Here is a 10,195-nt window from a genome sequence, read left to right as displayed (position 1 = left end):
GCAATCGCTCAGTAATATCACCCAGTGTCTACGCACCTTTAATGTAATGAACGATTTTTTTGAACTACAAACGATTTTTGCATATTCCCTAACTGAAAATCGTTGAGTTGGTCAGTCTGACTGAACTACAAACGTGAACGCGCATCGTTCATGGTTTTAACTCGTGAGCGATTTTTTCAATGATTGAACGATATCGTTAATCGTTCAAAAAATCGTGTGTGTATGCACCTTTAAACATAGGGCGGACATGGGCAGGGCCACATCTCGGCGCATGTGCAGGGAATTATGAAACTATGGGATAACACAGGGGCAGATGGGAGCAAGAGCATGAACATGGTAAGCAGCTGGTAGAAAGCAGCACAAACATGTCATGCTGGGAGTTGTAGTTCACCAGGAGCCCACCTCCACAGCCCTAATGTCTACCATTTTCCAATAGCCTGTTCCCATCAGCAATATTTTAGTTACATGACAAAATTTTTTTATATATATATATATATATATATATATATATATATATAGTCATATTCACGTGACAGCAGGGCGGGGCCAGCCTCTGCAGCGTTTGTAAACCTGTCAATAAAGTTTATACGAAAGAAAAGCCGTGACAGCGCTCAGCTACACGAGAGGGGGGGCGCCCCTACAGGCCACGCCCACTGCCCGATCAGCCAATCGTCGGCCGCCTCCGTGTAACGTCACTCCGCCCGCGCTCGTAGCGAGAGGAAAGAGGAAGCCGGAGAGGGGGGAAGAGGCGGCGGGCGCGGGGTCACGACCTCTGACCTCTCACCGAATGGAGGAAAACTGACCGAAAACCAGCGGAAGAATCCGGCCACCCGGGCGCGGGCAGCAGCGGGGGCCGCCAGGAGCTCAGAGGATGCGGCTGTGACGGGAACCTCCGCCGCGGTGAGGTAAGGAGTGACGGCGCAGCGGGTGAGGCCCCGCCCCGGTGCGGCCTAGCTGTGGTGAGGAGCGGCCCGGAGCCAGCGGGGAGAGAGCCCGAGCGGGCGTGTCACCCTGGGGCGCAGCGCACACCCGACACTCGCCGGACCTGGCACCTGGAAACGCCGGCGACTCTCATCCCTCCCCCCCAACCCGCGTCTCCAGCGATGACTCTGGCGCAGCCGCCCAGCACACACCCGCACTGGGGCTCCACCGCCGCCGCCCGCCCGCCTGGCAACTCGCCAGCAGCCGCCATTTTACCTCCCCTCAGCGCGCTGCCTTTATTTATTTATTTTATGACGCGGCGGGGAGGACCCGAGCGCTCTAGCCAATCAGCGGCCGGCGTGAGGGTAAGTGGGCGGTGAATCCCGTGACAACTGTCGTCTCGTTGAGCCAACCAGGGGGCGGGGGCGTTGCTGTGGATCGTCCATGTCTCGGGTTTGGTGCTCTGGCTGTTTATGCGCAGCGCCATCTATGGGCGGCAGTTGGGATTGCACTCAGGCCCTTTATGTTGTCCCTGTCCAGTAACCTCAGGTGACCTGTTGCTGTTACTGGCCATACACTAGTACGACCAGTATAAGATGAGATTCATCTTACCATTACCCTTGAACTCCCCGGCAGCTCCCTGGCCACACTATTGACACACGATGTACATACGATCTCACGATACGATCGATCTGCAGTTTAGGAGGGATGGTCATTGAAATAACACACACCTCTTCAAAATGTCGCTGAAATGACGCCAGTCGGACGCACGATGCATCGCATGCACAGATACACGGCACGATCTGCATACGATTACAGATATGATGGGCTGCACATCTGATGATACGATACGTTTTAAGAGCGGCGGGAGCGCGCATTGGATACGTAAATGCTACACGATTTCCACACGATTCATCGTACGATGCATCGAATATCGGGCAATCGGCCCGAAATTGCACTAGTGTATTGCTGGCCATACACTAGTACGACCAGCATAACATAAGTTTCAACTTACGATTTCCCTTGAACTCCCCGGCAGCTCCCTGGCAGTCCCGAGTGCACTTTGGTCACACGATGTACATATGATCTCACGTTACCATCGATCGTGTGCCTGCTGAAAAACTGATCATCATTCTTCAAAATGTCACTGAAATGACGCCGATCGGACGCATGATGCATCACATGCACAAATACACGGCACGATCTGCATACGAATACGATAGATAATATGGGCTGCACATCTGATCATACCATACGTTTTGGGAGCTGCAGGATCGTGCATCGCATCGTATCCTACCTTAAAAACGACACGATTTCTACACGATTCATCGTACGACGCGTCGAAAATCATGCCGAAATCCTGCTAGTGTATGGCCATCATTAGGAGCTACTCCTGGTATCCCTGGCTCCATCGCCAGGCCTCTCCACACCCCCGCTCCCTGGTCTATCCTGTACATCTGTCCTGTTAAATCCCCCCCCCCCCCTCCAAAATGGCACTTTAAAAAAATAAAATAATTATATTGTATTACAAAACTTTGAGATGTTTGTAGCTGCGTCATTTAAGTTGTGTGTTTTATGATGCCTTGCATTGTCTTGTGCGGCTGCAGGAGATTACATTAGAATTGTACCTCTTGTTTTCTATTGGATGTGACAGGAACTATGTTATTAATCCAAAGATGGCGAACGGATGTATATTGCGTCGCACCTGTAATCAGATCCTAATTGTGCAGGTGACCTTTGTGCGTTTGGCATCTCCTGTTCTTACGTAGTAAGTAGGACGGTATAAATAAGTAACTATGCAGCGATCGCGCTATGCGAAAAAATCCGTGGGTCCCGGGTACCACTCGCTTTACCAAATCGTGGTCCTACCTGATCATTTATGCTTTAAAGCTCCCCATATGCTACTCTGACCTACCCACATGCCACCACACATCCCTACATACACCTAGAATGCCCATCTGATACCCCCACATAGCATGAGACCTCCCCACATTCCCCTTATATGCATGTCTAACACCTCCGTAATCCTATATGTAATATGACTTGTCTGTATGCAAAACCCATAGTGAACAAAGCATTAGGTACTAAGGGCCTGATTCAGCAAGGAACGCACAGGAGAGAACGCACGCACTCGGCCGATGTTTTTGCACTGATCATGCGCAAACTAGCCAGTGCGATCGGGTTAGGGTACGAAGACTACACGCAGTGTGTACGCAGACCCCTCCGATATTGATTGACAGGTAGTGCCGTTTGTGGGTGGTGATGGGGGGTGGACAGGCGAACGCAGGCGTTATAACGCCATTATAGGGGCGTGCATAAAAAGGCAGTGCGGCGGCATACGCAGCCATACCATAAGCTGTACACAGGAAGCGGACAAAATCCTGCGGCAGGTCAGGTCAACCACTATTATGCTAATGCTGGGTCCGATGGTTCTCGATGTTACCGATGTTTACGCTATCTTGCGTGCTGACCAGGCTGTGAGTGAAGGGAGATGGGCGGCTTAGTGTGGGGCTGGGCGTCTGCATCTTGTGCTGCGGTCTCCGTGTGTATGCATTGATTAGCGTATTCTCGCAGCGGAGGGCCGCGTGCGTCTGCATCCGTGCGTTCCTTGTTGAATCAGGCCCTAAGAGGCATATTCAGGGACAGACTGGAGCTGTAGATCAGCCCTGGCAGTCTGCCCTGTGCGCGCCTTAGAGGCGGGTTCTTGCAAAGGGGGTGTGGTTAAGTTTCAAGGGGGCATGTGTCACGAGTCATGGGGGCCTCGCGGCACGCCCCCATCTCTTCCTGGCCGAGCAGGGCGCATCTGCCCTTTCCTCCCGCTGAGCTCATATCATGTATCCGGTAGGGAGGAGTGGAGGGCAGGGGCACTTCCGCCCTCCTCGAGCCGGCCTTGAGGCCATCGGCCCTTCTGGCATTTGCCAGAAGTGCCAGACGGCCGATCCGGCCCTGGGCATATTTTATTATTTACGGCATATCCCCAAAAACATCAGTTTTCAGGAGTGGTGAGCAAATATTAAGGACCACACTGATGTATGGACAGGGGACCGCTGCAGATATTGGAGATATCTACTGCAGTCCCCCCATCTGCAATCTCAAAAGCAGCCCAATGATGGAATGCAGTTTGGATCCGATTCCCCACTATTACTGGCTTGTTGCAGACGGGGAAGGTGGTCTCTCCTCCTTCATCGGTCAGGGCGGTCTGGAGGGTGTCGTCCTCTCTGGGGCTTTGGCTGTATGCATTGGGCTGTATGCTCCTCATAGAGGCAGGGCATGATTGATGCTGGCCTGAGCGTGTCACTTTGAGGAGATGGCGGGCAGGGAGGTGAGATACTGCAAAATCACTATTGGCTGCAGCGCGCACAGACATAGGCTATTGGCCGCAGCACACACGGTGAGATCTTATTGGCAGGAGCGGGTCCCGTGGGACCGTCTCATTTTTCAAAACTGGGGGTCTCATTCAGAGCCGCTCGTAAGCGGCCGTTCGCTCGTTCCGAGCGATGTTCGCACATCTGCGCATGCGTATGGATTGTAATATGCATGCGCGAACCAGTCAGTGCGGCCGAAAATCGTGTGCTCGCTAAATAGCTAATGCCTGCTATTTTGAGTGACAGGAGGAGGCGTTTGTGGGTGGTAACAGGGGAAGGTGCTTGAAAACGGGGAGTGGAATTCAGAACGCAGGCGTGCTTAAAGGTCAAAACGGGCGTTTTATGGGTGTGCATAATTAATACAGCAGCGTCATTGACCACGTCACTTGGTTGTTTTATAGTCAGAACTGCTCGCAATATAGCGGTAGGAAAAACCAACCACAAGAATAGCGAGCAGTTCATACGCTGTTCGATGTACTCGATTAATCTAATAAATAGCGGACATGACGTATGATGCGAGCGGCCAGGGGGCGTAATTTTAAAAAAAAACGACCGCATGTTTTGTTCGCTCGTTCAGACATAGAGGCGGCAACAGACCGCAAAGAGCGAACGGTTCATTTAAATAGCCACCACCTTTATCAGAACGACCGTCCGCAATTAGCGTCCGGCTCTGAATCAGGCCCTGGGTTCCTTGTTCCCTATAGCGCATATTGGACGCACTAGCTCATAAGTGCGATCCCGGACTGGCTACTGTTAGTGGAACTCAGCAATAGAAATAAACCTTCAGATCCATAATGGCTCAGGTGCAGAGCGGTAAGAGTGATATAGAGTAATACTTAGTTTTTGTAAGTATGCAGTGGAAATTTTCAGGCAATTAAATTTGCAATCTAAACCATAAAGAAGAATGAAAAAAAAAAAACTGAAGAGCTTGTCCAAGATTTAAACACTGTCACACATCTATTTATAGTGAACCAGCGGTGTCCAGTATTTCCTTCCAATGGGCCTGTTATATCACTGCTTTTTCTGTGGCCCCCAAGCCAGTTTTACCAGTGATGTAGGTTACAGTGTGACACAAAGCAGGCTATGGACCTCATTCAGAGGCGGTCGCACGGAGCGATTTGACGTAGCGAGCGATGTTTTTTTCAACTGCGCATGCGTGTACATGGCAGTGCGCGTGCGCAAGCCTGTCTTCCCGACCGCAATCCTCTTGCTCGCTAGTCACTACGAGGTCGTAGCTGTGATTGACATTTCATGCCGTTTGTGGGTGGTTACAGGGGAAGGTGCTTGTGATCGGGGGTGTGGTGCGGACGCAGGCGTGGTTGACCTTAAAAAGGGCGTTTTAAGGGCGTGCATATATTACTGAGCGAGTCATCAAACACGTCATCTCGTTGCAATAACGACGCTACTGCTCGCAGTGCTAAAGGTAGCCCATGGTCTACCCTAAGCATTGCGAGTGCAGGCGATGGTTTCTGCCTCAGCCGATGTTTGTAGGCAATTAACAATGTAACAGGTGTTAATCGTGCTGAAGTAGGTTGCCGCCTGCGACCGACTCTGAATTAGGCCGTAGAGATAGGAGGTGTGCTTTCATTGTTGTGGGTGTTTCCGCACTTACGATGTGAGTTGCGACTGAGCGCTCGTTTTGCATATTCTCGATCACTTTGGGTGCGACCGATCGCTCCCGAGCGACCGCCTCTGAATGAGGTCCTATGTCCAGGGACAGGGATGCAGTCAATAGATCGGCAGACTAAATGCCGCCGGTCTATATCCTGACTGTGGAAACCCGGCATGGGACTTAAGATAGGAGTCGAAATACAGACGCCTATCTTAATCCCAAAGGACGCCGTACCGAACGAGGTAAGTCCGGGCGTCCTTAGCACTTAGCCGCGGGGGGGAGGGTTAGGTTTAGGCACCCCCGGGGGGACAGGGTTAATCACCTCCTGGGAAGGGTTAGGCTATGGGAAGGGGGGGTTAGGCACCACTGGGAAGGAGGTTAGGTTTAGGCACCCCCCAGGAAGGGTTAAGCTATGGGAAGGGGAGGTTAGGGTTAGGCACCACTAGGAAGGAGGTTAGGGTTAGGCACCCCCCTGGGAGGGTTAGGTTTAGGGTGCAGGGAGGGGGGGTTAGGTTTAGGCACCACCCCGGGAGTTTTAGATTTAGGCACCACCAAGGGAGGGTTGGGGGGGGGGGGGAAGGTTAGGGTTAGGTGACTTACCTGCGCCGTCGGGATTCTCCTTGTGTCGGGCTTCCACTGTCGGTATTTCACCCGGCGGCTATTAAGCTGCCGGTATTTCATACCCAACCCCCAGGGACAAGTGCAGCACTTTTAAAACCTCTCCCCCTAAGAGTTACCTGTTAAACACTTGGGCCCCACTTTTTAACCTATGAATATTTGCATATATATTTACATCTGATAGAATATGTAATGCAGACTAAGGTGATGGTAACATACCATGTTGTTAGGTATTGATGCGTTCTTTGGCCTTTATTTAATGATGCTGTGATGTGCACATATTTGCTGAGCTTTATAGGAACCAATTAAATGTTAGCTTTTATCTTCTAAACTTTGTTTAGACAGCATCTAGTCCCAGGCCTCATTATGTGACATCACTTGCGTTATCCACACAGCTAAGCCAACGTGAATGAGGCCACAGAATTCGCACAGTTGAATATAATGATTTGGGGAGTGACTGTAACTCTAAACACTGTCCAAGATAAAGTGGGAACAGGGGTACAGTGAAGGCCAGACAGGTGCTTAATTACTATATCTCATTATTATAGGTCGCTATGGCTCCAGGTTAGTTTGCTGTCTGCAGCTTGAGTTGTGCAAATTTTGGATTCAGTTTATATATTTAATGGAGGGGACGTAATAGAAACATTAGAATTTGACGGCAGATAAAAACCACATGGCCCATCCAGTCTGCCACTAGGGTTAGGATATTAGGGATAGGGTATTAGGGTTGGTTTAGCAGTTTGGGTTAGGGTATTGCGGTTATGGTTAGGGTCAGGGTTTAGGGTTGTCGAGAATAGTGTAGGGATGCTATGCATCGAAGATTTACCGGGATTGTACCGGATCCGGGGTATGCGCCCTAGCGTCCCGGAAATATATGTAAATTGAAGTGTGAAATAAAGCTGTCCAACATTTGTGGGTTACATGCAAAAGCAGCCAGTATTTACCCTGCATGCAACAAAAATCTATTCGAGTATATTTGCATCACATACATACTCCAGATACATAGTTACTTGCTTAAAACACATTGAATTGTTGCCATTCTGCCTTAACACTACTATTTGATCAATTTACCTACAGGCCCATACTCCTGCCTCAAGATTGAGCTCCCAGGAGTGGTTATCAGATATTGGGGCAGATGTATGAAGCTCTGGGAAGTGATAAAGTGGAGAGTGATAAATGACCAACCAATCAGCTCCCAACTGTCATTTTTCAAACACAGCCTGTAACATGACAGTTGGGAGCTGATTGGTTGGTCATTTATCACTCTCCACTTTATCACTTCCCAGAGCTTCATACATCTGCCCCAAGCTCTCTTTACATGTCTTTCATGTATGCATATTTTATTACATTCATTCAAATATTATTTTAGTTGATGGTGACTGTGCGGGGAAATGCTATTCAATCAAATAGATATTCCCTGCGTTGGTAGACAAGGGGTTAATGCCAGGTGTTAAACTCCAAAGAGCGCCCTTTCTCACAGACTATCCTGGGAGGAAAAGTCCACCTCCGGGCACGAACGTGGGGGTAATTGAATTGGCTGGCGTGGGTAATTAGCCATGGGGCACATTGCAATCCCCCCCTCCCCTTTTGTTTCCTTATTTTATGATGACACGATTGCAGGCTGATGAGGTAAATCTGTCCCTATCACCCGTGCAGTCTGTACCCAGTGTGACCCCCCCCCCCCCGTCAGCCGCGACATAGCACAGTGTGTACGGGCTTCTATGGGATCGGGAGGTCGACCCGATAGATATTAAACCGTACATAAGATGCGACCTCCCGATCCCAATCGTTGCAGGGTCATTAAAAGACGTTTATCTGCTAACGCTCCTGCATCGGGACAGCGTACACACCTATACAATCCAATGGCTGTACTCTCGATATTGGATGAACGGCCCGGTGATTGTATAGGCGTGTACCCAGCTATAGAGCCTGCCTAATTGATGGAACAAAGATCTCCCCCTAAGATACAGAGGCACACATAAATATACTATTGATAGGCATTATTAAATAATTGTTCTGGTGCGATGCCTTATTGAAGAGAAACTGTTTTTTAGATTTTAGGCACTTAATTTTTCCTTTGGTGTATTACACTATATACTATTTATATATATATATATATATATATATATATATATATATACAGAAACAATTTGACAGATGAGCATCATTTTCATTACGATGCCCCAGCCATTTACTGAAGAAAAATAAGCCACAAATCTCGCCCACAGGTGGCGCTATTGCAATAGAAATCAGTATGTAGATCAGTGGTTCCCAAACTGCACCGCTGCACCCTGGGGTGCCTCGGGACACTTGCAGGGGTGCCTCAGGTTGGTGGCCCAGCACCAAATCAAATTCTTTATGGTCATTGTAATGTACATATGTGCACAAACCTGTCCACCACTATATAACCAAACCTAAGGATGACAGATCAGCATAATTTATGTCACTGTTCTACTTCACTACATTTTTTTCTTGGACTTCTCAATAACAAACGTTTGGCTTAGGGGTGCCGTGAAAACACTGCTGATACTCTAGGGTGCCGTGGTACGTTTGGCTTAGGGGTGCCGTGAAAACACTGCTGATACTCTAGGGTGCCGTGGTTCAAAAAGTTTTCGAACCACTGATTTAGATATTGAGATTATTACATCTAATGTAAGTTAAGTCCTGCCAGGAGCTGCCATTATGTTTCTTAATACAAATTCGGGTTCTTTGTTGTATACATTTGGGGCTTTATTTCCGAAGCACTGGCACTCACAGTCACATCGGGCTTTACACTGGCTGCAAGAGACGTTTTCAATCTTCACCTCCAACCTGGCGGGACGCAGCGGCTTACAAAAAGCGCCGCTTTGTAAATAAAGCCCTTGAGTTGGAAGCAAAAAAAAAAAAGAGAAACTTACACATAGACAAACCATGCTGGAATACAAGGGGGCAAATACAGTTGTTATGTTTGCATGCAGGGTAAATACCGGCTGCTGTTGTATGTAGCCCACAAATGCTGGGCAGCTTTATTCTTACACTGTAGTTTAGATTGGAGTTCGGATGCGCCCCTCCCAAATCTAAAGTCCCCCCATACATTGACAATGGATTGGGGCAATTTCCCGTTTTGGAGACGATTGGGCGGGGTAATCAGCAATGTATGGGGTACACCAATCACGATTCCGACCAGGATGTACAATATTTTGGATTTCCCCAACCAATTGGGCTGTATATTGCTAGTTTATGGTAACGATCAGCCGATTTGCCGACCATTACTAGTAAAATGAGGAGCCTTTCACGATTGGCTGATCTGTGATTTGCTAAAATGATCTGGAAAATCACTGAAACATGATGTTTGGGCGCAGATCGGTGAGTTGGGGAATCTTTAAATTATGTGGAAAAAAATCATCTAATCTGTGATTGCTGATGTATGGGCCCCTTTACCCTTGCACATTTTAAATGTGCCCCATCTGTAGTGAAACATGGTTTTCCCAAGATGCAAAGTTACTGCTTACTTTTATTACCAATTCTGGGCCTGATCCAGCAAGGGAGAGAACGCACGCACCCGGCTGCTGCATGTATATGCTAATCAATGCATACGCACGGCATCTGCAGCACAAGGGTGCAGACGCTCAGCAATACATAGTGCCGCCCATCTCCCTTTACTCAGTGCTCACTCATTACCCTGCATAGCGCAAACAGC

General features: G+C 48.9%; 1 protein-coding gene across 2 annotated transcripts in view; it reads left to right on the top strand.

Annotated features, from left to right (window-relative positions):
- Positions 1–649: 649 nt before the first annotated feature.
- Positions 650–10,195, top strand: part of NR2C2 (nuclear receptor subfamily 2 group C member 2) — a 52,381-nt gene continuing 42,835 nt past the window's right edge. The window contains exon 1 of one of the 2 annotated variants that reach the window (XM_088450247.1): positions 650–905. The gene's annotated coding sequence lies outside the window, so the exon portion shown is untranslated. The remainder of the gene's footprint in view (positions 906–10,195) is intronic. The other variant, XM_088450246.1, reaches the window with a different exon arrangement.

This window comes from Taudactylus pleione, unplaced genomic scaffold (genome assembly GCF_031769625.1).
Source record: "Taudactylus pleione unplaced genomic scaffold, aTauple2 ptg000512l, whole genome shotgun sequence".
Lineage (NCBI taxonomy): Eukaryota > Metazoa > Chordata > Amphibia > Anura > Myobatrachidae > Taudactylus > Taudactylus pleione.
The sequence above is the reverse complement of the archived record's forward strand: the minus strand, read 5'-3'. Positions and strand labels throughout refer to the sequence as shown.